This window comes from Peromyscus californicus, unplaced genomic scaffold, assembly GCF_007827085.1.
Source record: "Peromyscus californicus insignis strain IS unplaced genomic scaffold, ASM782708v3 Scaffold_7__1_contigs__length_154581171, whole genome shotgun sequence".
Taxonomy (NCBI): domain Eukaryota; kingdom Metazoa; phylum Chordata; class Mammalia; order Rodentia; family Cricetidae; genus Peromyscus; species Peromyscus californicus.
In genome coordinates, this window is record NW_026294595.1 from 131,460,379 (window position 1) to 131,474,481 (window position 14,103).

Genomic DNA, 14,103 nt, shown 5'->3' on the forward strand with positions numbered 1-14,103 from the left:
GTACTGGCTGCTCTTCCAGAGGACCTGGGTTCAATTCCCAGCACCCACATGGCAGCTCATAACTGTCTATAACTCCAGTTCCAGGAGATCTGACACCTTCACACCAATACACATAAAAAAAAAAGTTAAATTATAAAAAAGGTCATGTTTATAAAAAAAAAAAAAAAACAGACCAACTAAACTACTACTGCTAATAAATGGCACAGCTGGAATTGAAACTCAAGTTTTCTAACTGCAAACACTGACTTTATGCCCAGTCTCACACACTGCCTCACTGACCATCATAGACAAGGCAGTGTTGGAGGATGTGTTCTATTCATTACCGTGTTTAGTAATATCCCAGACATTTACAACTAGGTGGCAATAGCACCATCCCCCAATAGCTTTAACAGCCAAAACCGTTTCCATGCAATGCCAAATAATCTCTGTAGGGTATAAGCATCAGTTAAGAAAACTACTTTAGCAGGGTGGTGGCAGCACACACCTTTAATCCTAGCACTCAGGAGATAGAAACGGGCAAATCTCTGAGTCAGCCTGGTCTACAGCTCGAGTTCTAGGGCAGCCAGGGCTACACAGAGAAACCCTACATCAAAAAACCAAAAAAAGAAAAAGAAAGAAAACTACCTTAAATTACAGAGGTTTAAGACAAAAGACAACTAATACAGGTTGTAGTTACTGAGAAAGTTTCATAAAGAAAGTAATATCTGTACTTTCAAGTACATATAAATGTGGTGAATGCCTTTAATCCCAGCACTCAGGAGGCAGAGGCAAGTGAATCTCTGTGAGTTCAAGGCCAGCCTGGTCTACAGATCGAGTTTCAGGATAGCCAAAGGCACACAGAGAAACTCTGTCTCGAAAACCAAAAAAAAAAAAAAAAAAACCAAACAAACAAAAAACCAAACAACAAAAAAAAGGTCCTTAAAGTCAAGGTGATGAGAGAGCACAGATCTTCTGGAAAAGGCTCCACTTTGGCAAGAGCTGAGAGCTCCTACTGGGCTGAAGAGGAAAGCTAGAAAAGGTCTCTCCATCAAGTAACTCACAAAATAGAACATATAAAGAGTACCCAACAACATATGATATAACATACATGTTTAAGGGCATGCAAGTTTCACAGTGGTATTTCTATATGTGTTCCACCTTATCAAGAAGAAAGGGGGTCGCTTGGGTTGTCTTACAGTCCGTGTAGTGTTTGGAATATAGCATTAGAGCTAAAAGAAGCTTCCCCAGTGCAGAGGTGAGATAACAAGGGCTATGATGGCCAAGACATTCCCAAAGGAGGTGAGAAGGATAAATTTGAAAGGATATGCTTGAATAATTGGAATGCAGGAGCAGCCATTCCAAGTGAGGACACTCAAGGCAAGGAAAAATGGATGACCACTGAGAGAAGACAAGCTACAAAGGAAAGTGAGTTGGAACAAAGGACACAGACCACTTTATATTCTATGGACAACACTGATGGTTTCTAGGAAGAATGATTCAGAAGCTTAGCTTTATCAGTTGTTTGAAACTTGGTCATCTTTGCCAGATGTGGACAAGCCTTTCATCTCACCACTTGAAAGGCAGAGGCAGGTGATGTCAGTTTGATGCCATCTTTTTTATAGAGGGAATTCCAAGCTAGCCACAACTACATGGTGAACCTCTGTCTTAAAACAAACAAACAAGAAACAACCATAGAACAAAAACCAGAAGACAAAGCCGAAGAAGAAACAACTTGACCCCTCAATGTCACCTCTACAGTCCTAAGGCCTACCTCTACTCATGCAGGTCCTACATCAGCCAGCCCGAGGCAGGCTAGACTCTCACAGCAGACAAACAACCAGTAAAAGAAGTCCAAATGTCCATGTCACATGACAAAAAACTTGAACAATATGAAAGGCCGAGATAATGTCTCCCCCAACTCCAAACCCACTACTCTTGTAGAAATGTCCTCCAATGAAAATTACGTAGAACCCTAGGACTCAAAAATTCAAAAGAACAATCCCAAACATGACCAAAAAAATTTAAGGAGTTTAAAGAAAACATGAGCAAATGCCTCAGTGAACTCGTAGTGAAGTCCAAGAAAACACAAGTGTAAGGCTGAATGAAATGATGAAGACAATTCAGGATCTGAAAACTGAATTCAGTAAAGAGATAGAAATACTAAAGAGAACTTAAGCTGAAATAAGATGGAACTGAAAAACTCAATAGTTCAATTAGAAAACTCAGGGGAAGCCTAATCAGTAGGCTGGATGTAGGAGAAGACAGAATTATCAGGACTTGAAGATAAAGTAGAGTAATTAGACCATTCAACAAATAATATGAAAACAAAACATGGGAGAAACATGCAGGAACTTTTCAACACTATGAAAAGATCTTTGGGTTATAGACATAGAAGAAGGAAAAGAATCTCAGGTCAATGGTATAGACCAGATCTTCAACAGGATGAGAGGAAAACTTCTCCTAATAAAGGAAAGACATATAAGAAGTCAACAACACCATAGGAAAGAGTAGAAAAAAAAAGAAATTCCCCACAGCATATTATAGTTAAAACACTAAATATACAGAGCAAAGAAAGAGTATTGAAAGCTACAAGAGAAAAAACAAAGTTACATATGAAAGCAAACCCACTAAAACAACAGTTGATTTCTCAGTAGAGACTTTAAAAGCCACAAGAGCCTGGAGCAACGTGATTTAAATTCTAAAAGACCACGGATGCCAACCTAGACTACTGCACCCAGAAAATCTAGTCACTGTAATTGAAGGAAAAAGAAAAACTTTCCATGATACAAACAGGCTAAAAGAATTCAGGTCCACCACATCAGCTCTAGAGAGGATACCAAAAGCATTACTACAGACTGAAGAGAGGAATAAGCATAGCCAAGAAACCATAGAAAGAAACAAATGAAGCTATGATTACTGAAATACAAAATAAGACTAAGAACAGAAACGGCAAAACCCAAGTAAACCAAACAGCAGAATAACGGCAATAACATACACCTTTCAATAATAACTTTATATATTAATGGCCTCAACTCCCCAGTCAAAAAACACAGGTAAGTATAGCTCTCATCCCTTATCAAAGCTTTTTTTTTTGCAGCAGATAGAAAAGATGGAAACTGTTATAGAAATCCACAACCATTGGGCTTAGTGGTTAAGAGCACTGGCTGCTCCTCCACAGGACCCCAGTTTAATTCCCAGTACCTGCACAGCGGCTTACAGTGATCCCTAACTCCAGTTTCAATAAATCTAGCTCTCTCTCTGACATATACATACATGAAAACAAAACACTCAAACACATAAAATAAAACCTTTTTATTTTTAAGTAAAAAAATTAAAGAAGTAGTTTTATTTTTTCAACATTTTACTTTTATTTATGTGTATGTATGTATTAGTATGCTCATGTACTTGCAGGTGCCTGTGGAGGCCAGAAGAGAGCATTGGATCTCCAGAAACTGAGTTCCAGGCAGTTGTGAGTTGCCTGGTGTGGGTTTGGTGAATGGAACTCAGAGGTCCTTTGCAAGAGCAGCATAACCACTGAGGTATCCCTCCCTTCAGTTCCCTAAATAAATCTTCTTCTTTTTCTTTTTTTTAAAGGGAAGGAAGGAAACAAAGGAAATCTGGTAGGTGTAGAGACACATGCCTTTAATCCCAGCAGAGGCAGGTGAATCTGTGAGTTCAAGGCCAGCATGGTCTATTCTGTGAAACTCTGTCTCAGAAAACAAACAAACAAAACCAAATAAACCAATTCACAACTGGACAAAATGCAGAGAACAACGGACTGTGTGATGCTCAACTCCAACCAATACGTCTACAATGCAACTCCTACACCACATTGCCAAAGAGGGGGCAGAAAGACTAAAAGTCAGATGACCAGGATATCTGCTGCCAGATAGTATCTTCTAGATGGAGAAGGTGTGCCCATGAAATCTCAATAATATGGTTGCCTAAACAAGGCCTACATAATCACAACACCAGCTGACATGTTAATGTAGATGGCGGAAATCTCAGAAGACCCACACTAGATGAAGAGCTATAGGAAATTAATGGCTGCTGAGAGAGAGAGACAATCTACTTTCTCTAGGGACAAACTCCCTGATAAGTTACCCAATCTAAAATAGTCAGCCCTAAACCCATATACATATGGACAACACTAAATGGACCAACTAGGTCATGTGCTGTATATTTATAGATGTTTAATAATAATAATAATAATAGAAGAGGTTGTAAATTTGAGAAGGAGTTGGAGGAAGACACAGGAGGAGCTGGAGGAAAAAGAGGGAGAGATGGACATTATATAAATACAGTAGTCGTGTATGAAATTCTCACAAATTAAAACATTTAAATTAAAAGCAACAAAATCCCTGGTCATCTTGTCTACCGTTTTCTTAGCTACAATTAGACCTAGGAGCTTTAAAGAATATCAATATGGGGGTTGGGGATTTAGCTCAGTGGTAGAGCGCTTGCCTAGCAAGCACAAGGCCCTGGGTTAGGTCCTCAGCTCCGGAAAAAAAAAAAAAAAAAAGAATATCAATACGAGGCCTCAATCCTAAAGATCATTTTAACGGGTTGGGGCAGGACTTAGGCATTGTTTTTAAAGGTCCATGGATAACTGTTAAATACAACTAAGGTGAAGAAGCACTGGTCTTCAGCAGTGTCCCTTTCCTCCAATAAGGAAGAGACAGAAAATTAAAGTGATTTGACTAAATCCACACACCTGAATGTACATGGGGCTAAGACCACTGTTTGGACACCAAGCCCAGATTCTGGAAGATATTCCAGGACACTGGGCTACATTCCATACTTCCATCTATAAGAAACACAATTATGTGATGACTTGGCTCTTAAGTTTTATCAGGCTTAAAGCCTGAATTAATCTAATCATAAAACCATTGACTTAAGCATCCTCCCAAGCATCTAGGGTAATGGATGTTGGTTTCACTGCTGTCCCCTAGGGGCCCTTTATAAAGCAAAGGATCTCAAGAGACAGCCTGGAAAGCCAAATAAACAAACCAACTCCATGGAACAAATAGACCTTTTAAAATCTAGCTCACAGATTTTTCCCTGCACAAATGAAAACTGTATATCTCTTTACAGGAAGAAATAGTTTCAGATGCTACCTCCCTCCCTACATAAGCAAAAGAGGGGAGTGAGGGTCAAAGGCAGCTGTTGAGGTATACTCATAGATCTTCATTCTAACAGGAAATACCCTTGCTTCTCCTTGGCCATGGATAAGGTATAACCACACCCCTTACAACAGACACCCCCCGCCCCCCGGCCCTTTTGCTATGTCATTCTTGGGTTTTGGCAGCAGGTGGTAAATAGATTTGCAGAGACTGCCAAATTGGAAATCCAAGTCTGCCCTATGTGTTCATTTTATTCATTCCAGGGTCTTGGTACAGATAACTGCTAGAACAAAGCAATCCCCATAGAGAGATCTTGTTAATTACAGACTCCCAACTAACAGAGAGTCTTCCAATACAAGGCTTGTCTAAAGCAACTCTAGCAACAGAAGCACACCCTTCTGCCTTCCACTCTTGAAGGACGCAGCTCAAGACACTAGGGAAGCTACTGTTGGTAAGGCCCTGGTATAGAGCTTGGAAGAGCTCCGGGTTCTTACCAGCTGAAGGCAGAATCCCTGAAAACAATTTGTTCCTTTCTACAGTGTGAATGTGGTAAATGACAAACAAGAACCCTACCAGCAGTACTTCATGTTCATACCTGCCAGTTACTGAGTGCTTACCCTATGTCAGGTACCAGGACAAGCATTTTATCCATTCATTATTTTATATTATGTTCCAACACTTATAAGCTAGGCAGTGTAATCCTCCTCCTTTCACAGATGAAGAAACTGAGGCATAGCTTGACTTTATAATGTGCCAAAAGCCACACAGCTAGCAAGCAGCAGAGCAAGGATTTGAACTTTAGCATTCTGCATCCAAATCTTGGACAAGTCTCTATTAACACTTTTTTTTCTGTTTGGTGCCAACTGCTCATTAATTCTTCATTTTTTCAGGTTTGGTTTCTGTGATGGGTTGGCTCATATATTTGAACACTTGGTCCCCTGTTAGTAGAACTGTTTGGGAAGGATTAGGGGGTATGGCCTTGATGGAGGAGGTGTGTCATGGAGCTTGGAAGTTTCAAAAGCCCCTATCATTCCCAATTAGTTCACTCTGCCTCCTGGCTGTGACTCAAAACATGAGCTCTCAGCTGTTGGCCGAGCACCATGTCTGCCTGACTGCTGCCATGCTCCTGCCATGATGGCCATGGACTCTAACCCTCTGGAACAATAAGCCCCAAAGAAACTCTTTTATAAGTTGGTTTGTTCATGTTATCTTATCATAGCAATAGAAAAGTAACTAAGACATTTCTAAAGTCTATTAGGAATTTCATAATCAGCAAATTTTGAAAACAGAAAAGCAATATACAAACTTTGACTATTATTACAAGGAACAGACCAACAGCTACCTGGGGTTACTGGAAAAGCAATCTACTTGTGGGACATCTAAGGGCCCAAGTAATGTTACGGTCAACACAGGTGGACACCATTTCAACACAGCAGCATCTTTCAAGGCTGAAGACTGTTGGGAGGACCTCTGCCCCCAGCCCCACCCTGAGCTTCTCAACTTCAGGAACAAAGACAATAACCTAATCTCCCTCTTCTCTCTGCCAAATTTTAAAGATTAATGTACAATGGTCTTGCTGCTGAGATCTCATAATTTTACGAAAGCACTCACTTTTTCTTTTTTGAAACTGGGTATCAAAATTAGGTCCTCATGCATGCTAGACAAGGACTCTAGCATTGAGCTTTACCATGAGGCTCATTCACTTTTTTTTTTTTTTGGTTTTTCGAGACAGGGTTTCTCTGTGTAGCTTTGCGCCTTTCCTGGAACTCACTTGGTAGTCCAGGCTGGCCTCGAACTCACAGAGATCCGCCTGCCTCTGCCTCCCGAGTGCTGGGATTAAAGGCATGCGCCACCACCGCCCGGCCGGCTCATTCACTTTTTAATCATGAACTGAAACCTAAGGTATAAAATGTAGAAGCACTGTAAGGATAAACCGATAAAACTGTCATTTCTAATAAACTGTCTGTTTTTTAAACAAATGCTGTTTCTTGAAAAATTACCACAATTATGAATTAATGGGAAGTTGATATGATTTCAAATCTTAAATTACAATTAGAATTGGGAAGCAATTTCATAGTACGTTTATGATCTACATAGGGTTTCCTTATCCTAATTTATTAGATTCATTACACTGATAGTTCCCCAGATGACAGCTATTTCCCTAAAAGTCAAAACAGCATCTACCTTGAAGATACTACAAAAAGCCAGGCTGTGTTGGTACATACCTTTAATACCATCACTTGGGAGACAGAGGCAGGTGATTGTGAGTTTGAGACCAGCCTGGTCTACAGAGTGAGTGCCAGGACAGGCTCCAAAGTTACAGAGCAACCCTGTCTCAAAAAACCAAAAAAAAAAAAAAAAAGATACTACAAAATATGTAACAAAAGGTTTTAATGAGTCAAGAGATGAAGTATAAAGAATGCTATATTTGTAACTGAATCTTGATCAACCAACTGAAAAATTCAGACTGTAGACTATGGGCATTAGTTGATAAAATAACATAGTCAAAGCTTGATGGAAGCCACCCCTATACTTAGGGAATTAATATATTTAAAAAAAAATTTACAAAGCTGGGTGTTGGTGGACCAGGCCTTTAATCCCAGCACTTGGGAGGCAGAGGCAGGCAGATCTCTGTGAGTTCGAGACTAGCCTAGGCTACAGAGCGAGATCCAGGACAGGCTCCAAAGTTACACAGAGAAACCCTGTCTCAAAAAACCAAAAAACAACAACAACAAAATTTACAAGTGTGTATGTGTGTGTATGATGGGTGTGGAGACAGCAAGCACATGGAGGTCAGAAGACAACTTTGTGGAGTCAGTTTTTCCTTTCACCATTACATGGGATCCAGGGACCAAACTCCATTTTCCAGCAAGAGCTTTGACCTGTGAAGCCACTTTGTCAGCCCCAGGAAACTAATATTAATTTCCTAAATTCAGTCTCTGAGAAAGACAAAAAGTAACTCCTACACATAAATAGTCAAGGAGACCAACAGCTCTACACTACACAGCCCCACATTAGGTTTAATAGCATAGCATGCTCAGTACCATAATTAATGTTTACACGGAATGCAACTCAGCATGCAAAGAAGGCACATTTCCTTCACTGTGCACTCCTACAGCCAGCAACAACAAATATTTACTTAGGACTGATAATATGTCAAGCCCTCTCGGGTTAATTACAGGAAACATAGGTTTGTTTTTTTTTTTTTCAAAAGAGAATACCATTCTAGGGAAGGGAGGCTGGAAATCAAACCCTAGAGCCTGGAGTATACTAAGCATGAGTTACATACCCAGTTCAAAGCAATTCATTCTTCTATTTAAAATGTCTTTCATATATCAGTTAATTTTATGTGAATATGAGAGGAAAGTAATGATAAAATTATAGGTTATAGCCGGGCGGTGGTGGCGCACGCCTTTAATCCCAGCACTCGGGAGGCAGAGCCAGGCGGATCGCTGTGAGTTCGAGGCCAGCCTGGGCTACCAAGTGAGTTCCAGGAAAGGCGCAAAGCTACACAGAGAAACCCTGTCTCGAAAAACCAAAAAAAAAAAAAAAAAAAAAAATTATAGGTTATAGTTATAAATACAATAGAGTTAGCACTATAACTAAAGTTTTTTTCACTTACCAAAGGAAACCCTGAAACCTATAAATACATGTTCTCAATCTTGGCAAGCTGTTCTCAAGCAGCCTCATAAGTGGAATGGGAATTTCTCAGAATAGATAACACCTTTTCAGCACTAAACCTGCAGTATTATTAATCTTTGGACTTCAGAAGGCCCCTCTCCTCCCTGGCACACCTTTCTGAGATGGTCTTCTGTAATCCAGGCTGGCCTCAAACTTGCTATGTAGCCAAGAATACCTTAAACTCTTGATCCTCCTGTTTCTACCTCCTAGAGTCCTTCCTGGTAAACTGTTTCCTTTCATATTGCTTATCCAGGCTTACCGCTACCCTCCCACACACATACCCTACTCCCCACCCTTGCAACCCAAGCAAACAAACAAATAAACAAATAAAAACAAAACAAACCTTCCATTTGGTCTTTTCTTTCCTATGGTTCTTATTTCTTACCTGGATTTGATCATCCATTCATCATTCATCAAGTGCCTATTATCAGCTAGGCCCTGATCCCTACTCCTAGAGAGTTCACTGTGATACTAACTGGAGTTGTTTTTTGTAGAGCCCTATCACCAGACTCGATGCTTTAGCAAACGATTTGTGTTTCCAGAAGCTACCAGCATCTGCCATACAGCAGGCACTAAAAATGTTTGTAGTATGACTAGATCACTTTATCGAGCTCTTTTTAAAATCCATAAATATTTTAATATCAATCTTCAAGAAGGTTTCCTTTCCTTTCCTTTTTAAAATACAAAAGCAATACATGCACATTGTAAAAATAACTTACAAAGGTATACATTTCAAAACTAATTCCTCAGGCTCCCATATCCCATTTTTTGAAGTGACTATTAATGGTGTTATATGTATTTTTCCAGAACTGACCCATGCCAGTAACACACTTAGTCAGTCTCTCCCTCCCTCCCTCCTTCGCCTCTGCCCCACGCCCTCTTCTTTCTCTCCTTCTGTGGAACAAGCTCTTTGCCTTTTTCTGACTAGCTTTTCAATATTCTCATCTAGTGGGTTTCAAAGTGTGGCCCTCAGACTAGGAGAATCAACATGATCTGGGGATGTGTTAGAACTCAATTCTCAGACCCCTGTTAAGACCTACTGAATCAGAAACTCTGGAGGCAAGAGAAGCAATGTGCTAATGAGCTGTCTAGTTGACTGATGCACAGGAGGGTTAAGAACTACAGTTCTAATACAATCAAGTCGGGTTGTTTTGGTTTGGTTGGTTTGGTTGTTTTTTCACCCTTTACCCATGGCAGACACTGTTATCTTGTTTCAGTTTTGTCACCCAAACTTCAAAATGCTCTCCTTGTCCTTTCAATTCTGACACTATCGATCTGCCAAGCTCTGAAAATCTTTTTTTGTTGTTTTTGTTTTTGTTTTTTGAGACAGAGTTTCTCTGTGTGGCTGGCTGGCTGGCCTTGAGCTCACAGAGATCTGCCTACCTCTGCCTCCCCAGTGCTGGGATTAAAGGCGTAGGCTGCGGCTGCTGCTGACCTCTTCCCCAAGTCCCACACCACACCTAATCCCTCTCCCATCTACCTTGACATTATCTATACACTGTCTTCAGTGGTCCAGAACAGTTATCTTCTCCCTAATAGACCAGATGCTCCTTTATAGCCACGAGTGTATTTATCTCTTCTACCTCTTGATCTAAACACATACCCAGAAATTTTAAGAGTTGCTGGTTAATGTCTTCACACAAAGGAGAAACACTGGTAACTTAAAAAAAAAAAAAAGATCCTGGGAATGATTTCCAAGGTCTCACACATACTAGTCATGTTCTCTACCACTGAGCTATCCTCTCTGCCCTGGCAAATCCTTAATGAATAAAAAGTCTGGAATGTCAAGCTGTAATCTCAGTTCTATAACCTTGGACAAATTCAGTTCTCAGGATACTGTCTACCAAAAGAGAGAATGTAAGATCAATGCTTGTTTTCAGATTGAATATAATTTTATGGTATTTTCCAAACTGGGTGTGGTGACACATGCCAGTAAGCCCAGCACTTAGATAGAGGCATGAGGATCAGGAGTTAAGGACAGCCTGGGATATAAGACCCCCTTCTCAAAAAAACCGAATAATTCCCACATCGGACCATCATTTCATTATATTCTCATATTGCTTTGCTTGTAACTTAATGTGGCAGTGTTTAGATATGTCACAGTTAAAATAGTTTTCCCTCGTCAGTTAGTAAACTGCTTGAAAAGGAATCATTTTTTATTCAATTCTGAATCTTCTACAATACTCATTACTATACCTTATATACAATAATAATTCACTGTAGTATCAGGAAATAATTTCAAATAACTCTTTAAGAAGTTTTAGGGTGTTTCAGTAGTAAAGATGCTCGCTTGGCATCCTGAATTCAATCCCTGAAATATAGAACTGACTCCACAAAGTTGTTCTCTGACTTCTACATGCACAGCATAGCATTGTGCCCCCCCAATAAATAAATAAATTTAAATTTTATATAAATTTTTAAAGGAACTTTATTAAGTCAAGTTTGGTGGCAGGTGCTGTAATTCCAGTATTCCAGAGGCTGAGGTCAAAAGATCAAGAGTTTGAGGCTAGACTGGCCTACAAAGTGAGGCACTGCTTAAAAAAATAAAATAATTGGGCTGGTAAAATGGCTCAGCTGGTAAAGGCACTTTCCCCCAATCCTGATGACCTGAGTTCAATCCCAAGGACCTGCAAAGTAGAAGAGGAACTGACTCTCCAAAATTGTCCTCTGATCCCCATATGCATGCTGTGGGGCACGTTTGATCTAATACATGCACAGACACAGGCACAAATAGATACATAAATCTAAAAACCAAACAAAACAAAAGCAGCAGCAGCAGCTCATTTATGAAGAAAACCTATGCACATATCTGCTGTCTCCAAAAGGGCCTTGTGAATATTATTAATTTTTATTATAAATACCATGTATTGATATACAATAAAAACTATGATCACTCTCATGTCACCTAGGGTAATAAGCCACACAAAGCAAAAGAATGAAAAAATGCATCTCACACAAACTTCAGTACAGACTAAAATGTCATAAGCCTTGGATACTCCTACTGCCACATAAAAAGAAAAACTCCTCCGTAGGCTAACGAAGCATATATAAATATAAATATAAATATAAATATAAATATAAATATAAATATAAATATAAATATAAATATATATATATATATATATATATATATATATATATATATATATATATATATATATATATATATACATACACCAGCTCCACGGTAGGGGAGACTTCTAGATGCAAGACCAATTATCTGCAAACTTTCAAAAACAAAGGGTAGACTAAGGATGAGTGGGGATAATCAGAAGATAAATCTAAAGGGAGGGACAGCAAAGAGGAACTGAAGGACAAGAGGACCAACAGAAGGACAGCGAGAAAACATCATCCCTTGAGTAAGAACAAGGAACAGTGGGAATTCGGTATTTACCAAGGGTTTACTAGGAGCCTGGCATCTAGGGGTGCCTGACCTGGAGAGGATGATAGCCCTGAAGGTAAGACACAGGCCTGCAGCCTGTAGTGTAGTATTTAATTCTAGCTGGGAAAATTAAGCAGGGAAGGCTTTATAAAGGTGAAAATTCTGTGGAGCCTTTAAAGTGTGGAGGAGGATTTGCTAAGGAAGGAAAAGACAGTTTGAGCTAGTTATTTTGGGGGCAAAAATCAACACATTTTTATAGCTGTTCATTTGGGACTCAAATCAAAGGAGGTGTCTTAGACTCTGCATCACCCCTGTCAACGCTTTCCCTTTTTATCTTAAGGCCTGAAAATGTTCTGGAGCAGAGCCAGAAAGTCCCCAAAGGAGGTGAGTACTGGCTAAATCTGCTCTGTCACCTCCACAAGTCCAGTCAGCCCAGCCCTGTCCTATTACCTAGTCCTGGCAGCTAGAAAAGGAAGACTAACTATACCTTGGGGGGTGAGGTGGAGTGGGGTGGGAGGTGGATGTAAGCAAAGCTTACTGTGTTCTGTCAGGGAACCACCAGGGGAGAGCCTCCCTGCTTAAGCCAAGACTCCCAGTCTACCTGTGACAGGGAGGAGGGCTCTGCAGGGAGGGGGGAAAAATTTTTTTTTCAAGGAAAAGCAGGGAGGAAGCATTGGATGGGAAAGCAGTGAGGTACAAAGGTGAACAATTTTAATAAAACGCTTAGCAAGGTACTGGCACAAGGCGAGTATTTGGGAGAGAGCCAGCTCATATTAACATCGCAATTGTTATCACAACAGCTCTTCCATCGTACTGACAAATTCTGTTCGTAGCCCACTTTTACGACGTCTAAAAGCAACTCTATAAATGACAAGTGCGTTTCCAAAAAATTTAAAGATACAAGATCAAATTCCACCAGCTCTGGCCGTGAAAGCCCCAAAGCCTCTGAGTTAGAGCGCTGGCCGTGTCACTTGTCGGTCCCATGACCTTGGACTCGGCATTTCACCTCCCAGTGCCTCAGTTTCCTTGACTACAAAGTGGGCTTTATGCAAACCGGGGTCATGGGGTCCCAGGAGAGAGGGAGACCTCTGTGGCTTTGGGACGGAACCCACCGAAGGCGAGTCAAGGCCCCTGTCAAAACTCTGGGCTGTGAGGGGCAGCGGGGTAGGGGATGCTCAGATCTAGGGGCTCCGAGCTGCGCCGTGGGAGCCGGGAGGACGGTGACACCCTCAGAGGGTCCCTGCGACGGAGGGTGCAGGCCTCGGGAGAGAGGCTCGACCCCAGCAAGGCACACGCTGTGCCCCGCGGGCTAGGTGCCGGCAGCGGCGCGGGAGGCCGGGCTGAACGCGCACGGCGCCGGGGGCTCGGAGGAGGCCGACCGCGAGGACCTGGGTTCTGCCGTGTGGGCATCGGTCCGCAGCGCCCAAGGGAGCGACACCCGGGTGTACCGCGCCGCGCGCCCTCCGCCCGCTGTGGCAGAGGCGCTCACTCACCTGAAGCGCTACCGCGGGCCGTCAGTCAACAGCAGCTGCAGCAGCAGCGGCAGCAACGAGGGGCGGGGGAGGCGCTGCGCTGCGCACGCGCGCTGAAGAAGCCGGGGATTTACGCATGCGCGACGCGCTCGCTTACGCTGGGAACTACAGGAAAGATGGTGGCCAGGCCCGGAGCGCCTAGCAGCGCCATCTTGACTGTAGTTTCTTTTCTTCTTGCGGCCTCAGAGGCTGTGGCTCAGACCTGCCCTGAACTGTGAAAAGCTCGGTCTGGACCCGTCTATCTATTCCTCTTGGTTAAATTATTAGTAAGCCTTTAAGGGCCATGACATACTTGTTTTAACAAGGTTTAGAGCTACATGCAAGATCATCTGGCACTCCTGAGCTAGAATTTGAGTCTCAAGAGTTCAAATTCCTAATCCTCTTTCGCCTCTTAACAAATGGCAGC

The 14,103-nt window shown here is 41.6% G+C and overlaps 1 protein-coding gene across 5 annotated transcripts in view; it reads right to left on the reverse strand.

The window, feature by feature from the left end:
- The window catches only part of LOC128100835 (protein NDRG3), a 68,926-nt gene extending 55,144 nt beyond the window's left edge, over positions 1-13,782 (reverse strand). For 3 of the 5 annotated variants that reach the window (XM_052723531.1, XM_052723530.1, XM_052723527.1), the window contains exon 1: positions 13,659-13,781. The gene's annotated coding sequence lies outside the window, so the exon portion shown is untranslated. Of the gene's footprint in view, positions 1-13,658 lie in introns of all 5 variants that reach the window. The other 2 variants (XM_052723529.1, XM_052723532.1) reach the window with 2 other exon arrangements.
- Positions 13,783-14,103: the final 321 nt, after the last annotated feature.